Below are 12597 nucleotides of genomic sequence, written 5' to 3' on the forward strand. Positions count from 1 at the left end.
CTTGCTTCTTCAGTCTACAATTGTCCCCAGCACCCAGCTAGTTGGTTTTGATTCTTTTATTTGTAATTAACTAATTCAGCAACTATTCTTGGTACATTTCATGGCGCCAAACAACTTTCCAGGCACCGCAGATCCAGATGAAGGAGCCTGTGTCCCTCTCCTCAAGGTGCTCACAGGGGTCGGGAAGACTGACATTGAACAGGCCCTTTCAGCTCCCTGTGACTGGTGGTAGAACCATATAGTCTGGGGACAACAGAGAAAATAACCCCAAGCCTGCCTGGGGGGCCTCAGAGAGTTTCTGGGTGAGGGGTTGCTTGAACTGAATTTTAAGGAGAGGGGAAAACAGAGCTTGTCAAAGAAGAATCAGAAGCCACCAATCCAGGTGGGGGAAGAAGCCTGAGTGTGATGGTAGAGCTGGGATTTGAACCCAGGTCTGCCTGGGTCCAAAGGCCAAGCTCTCTCCTCTTGGCTACACAGCCATGCTGGAATGGGGGTGATGTTCTACTTGGATCCCAGACAGCTCACACCTCAAGTCCCTTCACCTTTAGAAGGGCCTGAACCCCAAAGAGCAGCCCCTTCTTTCCCCAAACACAAAACCACATAATCCCCTCAGATCCCTTATGGACTCATCGTGGAGCTGTGCCCATCCAGGGCCCAGGATCCAAGCTTCTTGTCTTCCTCGTGCTCAGCTTCCTAGGGTAGACTGTGCCAGGGTTGTGACCATGGCAACGGCATCAGAAGTACAGGGCTTCCAGAGCTAACCAAGTACTTTCCCATGCCTGAAATCCTCCCCCCGGAAATGACACATGGGGTAATAACAGCAAAGCCAGGTAATGTGGAAAGTCCTTTATATCTTATGTGTTCATTTACTGAATCCTCCGAGCATTCGCAAAGCAAGTGGATTTTTACCATCCCCCTTTTAGGTTGAGGAAATGGAGGCTCAGAAAGTTTAAGAAACTTTCCCAGTGTCACACAGCTAGTAAGCTGAAACCAAGAGCAGATTCAGGTATGTCTGACTCCAGAGCCCTCACTCAGACCCCTGCAGGATGCAGTATGAGAGGAACGAGGTGAGCAGTCTCTACAGAGATTTCAAATCATTTCTTCAGCATCAACATCTAGCCCCCAACATCTACGGATCAGTATAAAACCCCAGATTCAGGCTTGAGAAAGCCATTGCCTTTAAAATAGATGGAAGACACCTGACTTAGGAACAGACCATGTGCCCAGCAGCAGAGCCTTGGTTTGCCACATCATGATGTGACCCGGATCCTCAGAGCCGTTGGTGAACGGGTAGCCATCAAGGGCATGGGGACTGCACTGTGTTAGCTCTGCTCAGGCCCCGCCCAGGGGTGCTGCAGCTCTAGAGGTGTCTGATGGTGGAACAGGCTGCCTGTGAGCAAGGGAGTCCCCTGTCCCTGGGACTGTGCAAGCACAGGCAGGTCGGGTGCTTGTCAGGGAAATGGCAGAGGGGATTCCTGCTCCAGACAGGAGGCGGCTGGGCAGATAAGGTGAAGCTCAGAGAGAAGAAGGGGCTGTCTTGGAGGCCCCTCGGTGCTTTCAGGGCAGGATCAGGGTTAGGTCTCTACCTGCAGAGTCTTAACAGCGTAAGGAACTTGAGGGGAAAGTGACGTGCAGGACACTTAGAGCCTGGACGGCAAAAGGAAGAGCTACCACTCGGATGAAGAACCCTCAACATCACGCGCAGCATAACCTGGCCCAGACCAAGGTCCAGGAGTTAGGAAGTAGGGGGTGGACACTTTTAGGCAGCAGGGGATCGGGGTACCCTTCCACATGGTGAGCTGTGTGAACCTCAAGCCTTTGTCCCAGAAACCCTGGTTCTGCAGGGACAGTGAGCCCTGAGCTTAGACACGAGGTGCCCACCGCCCTCCATCAACTACTCCTTTGGGACCGCACAAGACTCTGGTTACTGCATGACCCCACTGCTGCTGTCACCCTCCAATGATGGCCAGGGCAGTGATAAGAGGCACATTCCTGGCACGAAGGAATGTGCTTGAACTGGCAGGAGCGGGTGGAAGGAGTTGCTGGAAAGCGGTGCCCATGTGAAACAGATCCTGCATGCGTGGGAACCCTCGATAGAGACGTGAATAAAGGCACCTCTGTGTCCAAGCTGGGAGAGAGGCAAAGATCGGCTGCACCTAATTCCAGGGGCAGGTGACTCGGAAGGGTCAGGAATTATAATCAAGTTTCTCCTCCGTATTATAGTAATTTCTTTGACTGCTGCCTTGTTTGGCTGACAGCAAACTTATTCCTTTTTTGGAAGATACTTCTCCGTTTGGGGGACTATGTATGAAGGTGCCTTCCCTCTCCCTGCAAAGTGAGGGCTCAGGCCTGAAGCTGGACCTATCGGGAAGCATCTCAGGGTTTGCATCTGGAAGAGGAGGTCCAGAGCAAAGACAGCAATTAAGGACAATCAACCACAGTGAGTCTCATTCAGTTTAGAAGTGTTCCCCTGCCACCTGAGAGCCTCTGTGGGCTGCAAGAAACAGAAGATGCAACTCTTACCTGGCTTGAAAAATAGGAAGCGTACTGGTTCCAGGCACAGATCTTGATTTGGGGGTTGGCTTGAGGAAGGCTTGAGCTGAATTAATTAAGAATATGAGGTTTTAATCTTTTACACTAATAACCACTACATTTCATTCATAGATAGTCCCTCATTCCATTCTCTCTCTTTCTTTCATCACTCATCTCTCTCACCCACGCACACCACCCCCAGTTCCCATGGATCCCAGGGCTTATGTCTTGGGAGTGGACTCAAGTCAGCCTGACTTTGTCAAACTCAAATAAAGTGGGAAGCACAATAAATGAATAAATTAAAGAGAGATGACTATGTGAATGAACTTTGTTGCCTTCTTCGCCTCTAATTACTGATCTGATTTTCCTCCATGGCTTTCACTCTCATCTCAGTAGAGGAAATTCACCATCCAGGGCTGCCATGTACAGTTGTTCAGGCTGTGCATTGCACAAAATTGCTGGCTCTAATGGGACACAATTCACATTGTATACGTGCAGCAAGTTACATGAGAGTTGGGCAGAAATTGTGGGCCTCTCCTCTGGGTCCTGGAGCGATGGAGGGAGAGGCCTCTTATTCACAGTCATGTACACACTTGGGCCATGTCCTGTTAGGACCATGCTGTGAGCTTCCCTGGAGGTTCCTGCTCTTACCCACCTGCTGGTCTTGAAGGCCCATATCTCACCCCTGCCTAAAACTGGTGCTGACACAGTGGCCTCATCAGGAAGGCAGCAGGAGATGCAGATGTGTCCTCTTGGTGGCGTGTGACCTGGTGTTGGAATGGCTGTGAGCTGGTGTGTATTTGCTGCACCCAGGTCTGCGGCTTCCAATGGCTTCTAGATACCCCCAACCTCCGCAGAGCTAGGTTGAGGCCAGAGCAAGGCTTTTCTACTCATGAAAGCCCCGAGCTAACACTTCCCTAGCCCCCTACCCCATAGGTGAGTCCCCTTTGGGGTCACTCAACTTGGCCAGAAGGAGCATCTACTCACAGAGCCCCTTGGCCCCAGGCCAGCTTGCACCATGATATGCTGACTTTGCAAAATTTAAGAAAGGGAGCGCCTTTAGGAAACATTTCCCAAACGTTCAGTACCAGCCTTGCTGCAGATCTGTGTCAGTCTCGAGGAGCAGAGCTGAATGTCTGCAGTCCCTTTCGGAAATCCTGCCTGGAGTTAGAAATGAAGGTACAGAGCACCGGCGTGGACTGTAAACAGAATCGTGGAGGTGACCTCCCTTCCATCCCCTGCAGCGCTCCCACGGGGTAGATGTGTGACAGGTTCTGCACAAGATCTCACCCTCAGAAAGTGGGAACCATGGGAGGGGAGTGAGAAACGACCTGCCCCCTCTCCCCATATGGATATTATCACAGTGTGACCACAGAGAAGCTCCCTATCACCCCCGACGTGTTCCAGGAAGCCTTCTGCCCTAAACACAGAACAAACCAGGCTTCCCCTTTTAAAACTGCCCCAAGTGCTTGCCTGCTCCTTGCAGCTGGTTAAGGATAGTTGAATCTACCTATAGACCAATCAGAAAGTCTCCCCACATCCCAACACCCGCCCCCCCCAATCGCTCACCAATCAGCATTGTCTCGGCATCTGCTCTTTTTCTCTTACAAAACCGATTCCTTTCCAGCACCTTGAACCCCTGCTGGAAGGCAGGTGCCCGCTGAAGGTTTCCCTGCCTCAGGTTTATGAATAAACAACCTCCATTCACTTTATCTCAGGCTCAGCTGTGTCTTAACTCTTGGCACTGTGCAATGGAAGGTTCTGGCTAATTATAACATTGAGAATCACTAAAGTTTACTGAGGATTTACGATGTGTCAACTACAGCTCTCATGACTTCATATGTATTCACAGATTTAAACCACATAAAGTGTCCTGTGAAGCGGGTACTTTCATCTTCCTCATGTACATAAATAAACTAAGGTACAGAGAGGAGAATGGACTTGTGCAAAGGCACACAGCTGGTGAGTGATGGAGCTGAACCCAGTTAGATGATTCTATACTCTTGCCCACCTTGCTGTGTGATTCTAATTCCAAGGAGAGATCTTTGTTCACGTTTCTGAGAGCCAGGCAGCACTTCTGAGCAGGGAACTAATGGCCTGAGAATTTGACCTTTGATGGATGGCTTTGGCGTTCCTGAGAGAGATGGTGGCGTCAGGCTGGGGAGACGGAGGAGGTCTGAACCCAGGCGGGAGTCCCTGAACCGGGGCAATGGTGGCCGGGGTGGAGGCAAGTGTTAGCCTTGAGACACCTCATCAAGGATACTGTCACCTCTCCAGGCTTGAACAGTTAATGCCAACCGCAGACCTTGGAGAGGTGTAGCGTTTCGTAGAAGATGAACACACGGAGGATGAGGGAAGGAGTCACTCATCAGACCTGTGGCAGAACCAGATGCTGAGTAAGGTTGAATGACACTTGGCTGTGGACACACGGGCACAAAGCCGGGGTCCCAGGGGCACAGCTGTCCCTCCTGTCTGTGGCATTTTAGAACAGCTCAGGTTCTGTCCCACCTGTGGCTCTTAGTGTCAAATCCTGAAAGGGGTATCCTCATTAGAGTCTGAGAGGCACATTTACGTACAGCATCCTTTGTCCCCAGGACAACGGTGAGCCCAGGGTCTATTTCCACCTTGTGGCTGGAGAAGCCGGTTCTTGGCCTCTGAGTCTGGAGCGAGTCGATTACACAAGCTACCTCCACCGTCTGCTCACCTCACTTAAGAATCTGGGCAAGGTGGTGAAATAGACTCTAAGCGTGTGCGTGTTTTCCTTTTAAAAAAATGAAGGCATAAGTTGGAAAAATCACAGCATTCAGGAGAGTGGAGGTGAGCTCTAACACGGCCTTTCTGGTCTTCTGAGAGGCCACTTCACGCCAGTCTGATCTGCTTCCAGACTCCGGGAAGCATCGGGCTTGCGTTGACGGGCTGCCCTCCGGAGTTCACGGAGATGAGAGTGTTATCAGGATCTGAAGTCAGTCACTGGCCATTGCTGGGTAAATTGAAATCTGGAACGTGTGCAAGATGCTTTTGCTTCTTGGGAAGGTGACATCTTCTCTGAGTGCCTTGGGCTCCGGGAAAGTGTCCTTTGCTAAGAAGAGAAGAAATCATACACAGCAGGTAATCAGTCTTCACGTGCTTTCCTCAAAGGATGGCCCCATCTTCCTTGATGACTGCCAGGGGGGCGTAATAATTGGTCGACACTGACGCACAGCTGGAGAATCCACGTCACCAATGAGACAGAACAGCGCAGAGAAGTGCACTGTTACTGTGTGTATGCATGTGTGTATGTGTGTGTGGGCATGTCTGTGTGTAGGCACGTGTGTGTTTGCACACGTGGGTTGATGTACACACAAATGCATCTCCAGCACTCCTGGTGTCTAAAGGAGGAGCAGATCAAGATGGTTCCTTAGAAACAGCTACTTTCAAGGACGGATAGACGTGGCCTTGCCCTGGGAAGTTCTGAGCATCAGAATGCGGAGCAAAATGTTACATTCTGGGCCTTGGAAGGGATGGGGAATAACAGAAGGAAGGCTGATCTAGGAAGCAAGGTACTTAAACTTGGTTCTGCCTCCCAGCCTGCTGTGTGATGTCAGGAAACTCACTGCCCTCTCTGAGCTGTGATTTCCACACACATAAAGTTGTAAAACCCAAACTCCTTGCCAAGGCCTGTGGTGGACGCTGCAGTGTGCGATCCTCCTTCAGGACTGAGCTGCTTGTCTCCTAGCTGCTGAGAGTGCTGGAAGCTTGTGGCTTTTCAGAAATGAAGAGAGTCCCCTTACCCGTGGCTGCACTCCCCTCCCTGGGATCAGCTGGTCACTGGCAACTGGTCAGCGCAGGGTATCCAGCCTGGCCCCCTGTCCTTCAGGCAGGACAACTCTGCAAAGTGATCTCAGCTCCAGAGCTCCCTGGGGTGTCAGCTGAGGGTGACTGCATTGCAGTCCAACTTTTCTCTCCTAAAATCCTGCTTCCTTTCCTCTCCCTTCCAAGCTGTGATCCTGAGCGCATCCCCGAAGAACCCCCCTGCATGCTAATCCCCATCTCAGCATCCGTCTGTCTGAGAACCCAGACTAAGTGCCCCGTGATATGCTCCTCTGTGATCTGCCCCCTCCTCCCACCCTCCCCTTACTCTCTGCTCCAGCTGTACAGCCCTTCTTCTCTGCATTAAATTAGCCAAGCTTGTTCCTGCCTCAAGGCTTTTGCACATTCCTTCTGCAGGAAAACTCTTCCCTCCACCATTTTTGGCAGGTTTTTTATCACTTAAATCTCAGCTAAATGGTCATCTTCTCAGCAATGGTCATCTTTCCCTGGCCACCCAGTCCCCCAGTCACTTTCAGTATACCTCCCTGTTTTATGTGCTTCAAGGCCCTTATCACTCCCTGACATTGTGTTTATTAATTATTCTATTGTTTATATTTCATCACCCACTGCATTGGAATGCAAGCTTCCTGAGGGCAGAGACGAAGGCAGGCTTAGCCACTGCCCAGGCTCCTGTGTCAACAACTACATCTGGAATAAAAGTAATCATTCCAGGGCTTCCCTGGTGGTGCAGAGGTTGAGAGCCCGCCTGCCAATGCAGGGGACACGGGTTCGTGCCCCGGTCCGGGAAGATCCCACATGCCACAGAGCGGCTGGGCCCGTGAGCCATGGCCATTGAGCCTGCGCGTCTGGAGCCTGTGCTCCGCAATGGGAGAGGCCACAGCAGTGAGAGGCCCGTGTACCGCAAAAAAAAAAAAAAAGTAATCATTCCACAGATACGTACGGAATGAATGCGTGACATAGTTGTACCTGCGCAGGGGTCTTAATACTAGAATTTGAAACATCAGTGAACTTAATGTACTAGTTTCCTCGAGCTGCTGTAATAAATTACCACAAATTGGATGGTTTCAAGCAAAGGAAACATTCTCCCACTGTTCTGGAGGCCAGAGGTCTGAGTCAATGTGTGGGCAGGGCCGTGACCTCTGACGGCCCTAAGGGAGAACCCATCCTTGCGTCGACCAGCATCTGGGGCTCTGGGTTCCTTGGCTTGTGGGTTCTCCAACCCGATTGCTGTCTCCGGGGTCACATAGCCTCCATCTTCACATGGAATTCTCTGGAATTCTATTTCTTACAAGGACACGTGTCACTGGATTTAGGGCCCACTCATAATCCAGGATGATCTCTTCTCAAGATGCTTAATTTAATTACATCTGCAAAGACTCTTCTTTTCCAAATGAGGTCACCTTTACCCATATGGACATTAGAACATGGACATATCTTTTTTGGGGGCCAGCATTCAATCCAATACAGATGGGAACCAAAATGCATCTTCATTTTTATTACCTTCTAACTGAAATTTATAATTTACCTTGATTATGAAAGTAGGCAACAAGCCACAGTCCTATCGGCAGTGGCTGGGACTCTATCACCAATTTATATTGCAGATATTTTCTCTGTAGGAATGAAGAATGCTTATCAGTCCTTCAAAACTACAGTCCTCCTCAGCCCACCCCCACTAGCCCTTGTTATAGAACGTGCTAATAGAGGAGCCCGAATATTATTATTTTACCATTTTGTTGTTAAACTATTTTGGTAACTGTATTGAAATATAATTAGTATCCCTCCAATCTTGCGTATTTTATTTTATGAGAAGGGGTCCACGAGAGTTCCAGACAACCAAGGGGGTCCATGGCGCACAAAGTGATAGTCTCTGAGGTGACTTTTACTTTTGACCTTTTACCTTTGACCTTCACAGTTGGGCATATGTTTGGGTCCCGTGTGGAACAGCATCAGAGGCAAGAAGATGAGCCCTGAGGCACTGAGACCCAAGAGCAAAGAGCTGGGTTTGGAGGGAGAAAATGTTCAGTTCTCATGATGCTTTACATCCCCTGAGGTTGGTTCCCTGTCACCCCACGGTCCTGACAGACAGCAGGGCAGCAGAGAGCATGCAAAGGGCTCAGGGCTTTGGGGGTAATCCAGAAAAGGACTGTCGAATTCCACATTAGAGCCCCTGAACCCACAGCTGGCTGGTGAACGTTCACAAAATGAATAAACACATAAAGGATGGTCGGAACTCCAGTTCAAGAAAAATCCCTCCATAGACAACTGAAACCAGCTCGCTCTCTAAAAAAAAGAAAGCTTCTTCCCATAATCCAGGTGCAGGTCAATGCTGACATAACTCTTCAGACACAGAGCTGCTCTTGTTACAGCATCGTAACATTCAGGCAGCCGTGGTCCATTAAAGTGAACAATAAACATTTCCTACTCTGAGCTGGAGGGTGCCAGTGCCTCCTGCTTGCTTCCCCAGTTGCCTGCAGCCGTGATGCCCTTGTCTCTCCATTAACTGTGCAGATTATGTTGAAGCCACCTAGATGAGGCCGGCACGCTTATCCTGCCTGCAAAACAGATGAGATGGCTCTTAAAACCTATGCTTATCTACCCAGAGCTTACTGTTCAACCTGAAATATTTTTTTTCTTGTTTTGTTATTTGCTGGGTTTTTTTTTGAATGTGTTTTTATTTTTTAGTTAAAAATTTTATACAAATTTTAAAGGTTACTTTCCACGTACAGTTATTATAAAATATTGGTTATATTCCTTGTGTTGTACAATACATCCTTGAGCCCATCTTACACCCAATAGTTTGTACCTCCCACCCCCCAGCCCCTATATTGACCCCCGCCCACTGAGTAACCACTAGTTTGTTCTTTTGTTTTATTCACTAGTTTGTTGTAGTTTTTAGATGCCACATGTAAGTGATACCATATCGTATTTATCTTTCTCTGTCTGACTTATTTCACTGAGCATAATGTCCTCCAAGTCCATCTATATCGCTGCAAATGGCAAAATTTCATTCTTTTTTCATACCTGAGTCGTATTCCATTGTATATATACCACATCTCCTTTCAACCTGAAATATTTTGAAGACAAGGGTGTTAAGCTTTACAGAGGAGCTGTATGAGATTTCAATAAGAATCTCCTAACCGTTGCCCTTGTGTCCACACATGAGCCTCACTTGGAAGGACTTCAGCAGTGGGTGTGCCTGCCCATCTGAGGCTGCCTTGAACAGGGCTTACAGTATTAGACTTGGAGTGAGACCTCTAGCTGATGAGGACCCTGCTAGAATGTCAGAGTTCCAGCTTCCTCAGATGTGAAATGGACATAAAGAATCCCTGATCCTTCCTGTCTTACAGGGTCCCAATGGACTAGAATGAGATAGTGATAGTGAACTCCTACGTGAACCTGAAGGGCTGCAGATGTGGGAGGGATGTTTCTTCCGTGTTTCTCACGGCTCTGGGCTTCGAAGTCACATGACATTGAACACTGAACCACATTGCCATTTCTGAAAGAGCCATTATCGTCCTGCTTACTCCCTGTGAGCAGACCTGACTAGCTTCCATTCATGGGTCAACCCCCACCCCTCCAAAAGGCTACCCTCCTCTCCCGGTCACTCATGGCAATTCTGCTCCCTCGCTGGATACTGAGTTAGGTAGAGAATGCGATGACCCCAGAGAATGAGATGCTAGGAAAAGTCTGTGTGGGTGCTTCTGGAAAGGTGCTCCTGGTTTTGAAAAAAATAACCTAAGACAGGAATTTTTCTCTCCTTGCCCTTGGACATGTCATGTGAAGACAGTTCCGACAGACATCTTAACACTCTGAGGGTGGCATTGCCACTACATGAAGATGGCAGAGTGGAAAGATGAAAAGCCTTGGGGCTCATGACAAGACTGTTGAACTGGTGGGTTCACACTGGAAACATCTACCTCTGATTTGCATGTTTTGTGATGTTATGGCCTTGATTGTTTATGCCATTTTGGTTGCATAATTCTAGTTTTTTGTTTTTTTTTTTTGCGGTACGCGGGCCTCTCACTGTTGTGGCCCCTCCCATTGCGGAGCACAGGCTCCAGACGCACAGGCTCAGCGGCCATGGCTCACGGGCCCAGCCGCTCCACGACATGTGGGATCTTCCCAGACCGGGGCACGAACCTGTGTCCCCTGCATCGGCAGGCGGACTCTCAACCACTGCGCCACCAGGGAAGCCCCATAATTCTATTTTAATTGAATATTATTTTACTTGCCACCCAAAGCATTCTAAGTGACACTGAAGTCTATTAGAATCGGGAGCAAATTGGGCCAGTATACTCGAATAGTCTAGAAGGGAAGATTTAGCTTGTGGCTTTTGTGATCGCTGTTATGTCTTTCTCAGGATGTTTTCCCCTTACACTGTGGGCTGGATGCTAAGCCTCATGGCCAGCAGCGTGGCACTGAGTAAACAGAAGTGCATGGAGCGGAGCAGTAATGGCTGAAGATGTCACGTTGACTCCTGGAGCTCTGACCAGTGGCGACATGACAGGAGCTCGAGGGTTGTGAAGGGCAGACCTCCTGTGTTTCCCTTATGCCCCAATTTCCCACTACCTCGCTCAGCCTCCAAGCTGAAATCATTATTAATTAATAGCTTCTGCCTATTAGCATGTGGCGATATGAACTGATGTTCATTCTATGAATGTACTAAATGCCTCCTGGGGCCGGGTCTGCCGCTAGCCGTTGCACTGTGTCATCTCACTGCCGCTAGCCGTTGCACTGTGTCGTCTCACTGCCGCTAGCCGTTGCACTGTGTCGTCTCACTGCCGCTAGCCGTTGCACTGTGTCGTCTCACTGCCGCTAGCCGTTGCACTGTGTCGTCTCACTGCCGCTAGCCGTTGCACTGTGTCGTCTCACTGTCGCTAGCTGTTGCACTGTGTCATCTCACTGTCACTCCTGCAGTCCTGCAAAGTAGGTATTATTATGCACATTTTCCAGGAAACGAACCCAAGGTTCAGGGAATTCATTCGTGTGCCAAAAGGTCCACATTAGGATTGGGAATCAGCAGAGGCAGGACGTAACCTCTGGAATTCTCCCTGGTCTAACTGCTCTGGATGGCATTTTGCAGATGGAAGCATCTGTTTTGGGTTTGCCCCAGGTCTTGGGTTATTCTGATGGTAAAGAAGAGACATCAACCTTGGTGTCAAAGACCTGGAATTGAACCCTCGTCTTCTCACCGAGGCAGTGGTGATGACAAAGAGAGTTGTTGTGGCTTTGGGTGGTTTTCTTCTCTCTCTCTAAAAGGCATAATAGTACCTAATCTTCAAGCAATTAATCATTAAGGGAAATAACGAATATGAAACTGTCCAGGCCATAATCACTGCCAAATAATTATTTTAGCTCATTCATTACTCACCCAACCATTATATTGATTTCTGTGTCTGCAAGGTGCAGTGGGTAAAAACCCTGGTACCAGAGTTGGACAGGAAGGCAGAGTCCACCTCTTTCCAGCTGTGAAATAGAAAACAATGCAATTAACCTTTGTCAGCCTCACTTCCCCAACTGTAACAAAAGCACTTCCTTTGTGCCAGCCACACTTTAATCATTTTACACTCATTAACTGATTAAATCTTCACAATTGCCTTCAAGGTTGGCCTACTTTTTATCCCCTTACTACAGATGAGGAAACTGAGGCACAGGGAGGTTAAAAACTTGGCCAGGGTTACACGGATAGTGAGTGTTAGAATTGGAATTTGATCCCATAAGACTGGACAGCAAAGTTCACGATGCTATAATGCTATTTCCCCTCCCAGAGTCACTGTGAGGACGAAATAGTTGTCAAGTGCATGAAAAAGCGTGGTTAGCATTCGATACACGTCAGCCACCATATAGTGGGACAGCACAGTACTCTGCCGCACAGCTCCTGGGGCTGAGCTCTCTGGATTCGACTCCAGCTCCACCACTAGCTCCTGTGTCCACAACTAGGATGTACAAAATCTTGGGCAAGGGTCTCATTTTCCTCAACAGCAGAAGAGGGACAATAAGAACCTTGTATGCCCAAGGGCTGCTGCAAGCTGGGACAGGTAAGGTATTAGAAGAGTACTTGGACCCTTCTAAGTGCATGACAAGCATTGACTTTTATTATAAAACTTCTAGCTGCTTTCAGTTATGAGTACGCCGGATAGGGGAGATGATTTATCCACCGTCGTCTCCCTGAAGCCCACAACACAGCATGGAGTTTGTGTGCTCATGAGAAACAGGTTGACTTGAGTGTTTGCACGACCTGAGATGCTTTGGGTC

Source organism: Leucopleurus acutus, assembly GCF_964270905.1.
Source record: "Leucopleurus acutus genome assembly, chromosome: 17".
In the NCBI taxonomy this organism is placed as follows: domain Eukaryota; kingdom Metazoa; phylum Chordata; class Mammalia; order Artiodactyla; family Delphinidae; genus Leucopleurus; species Leucopleurus acutus.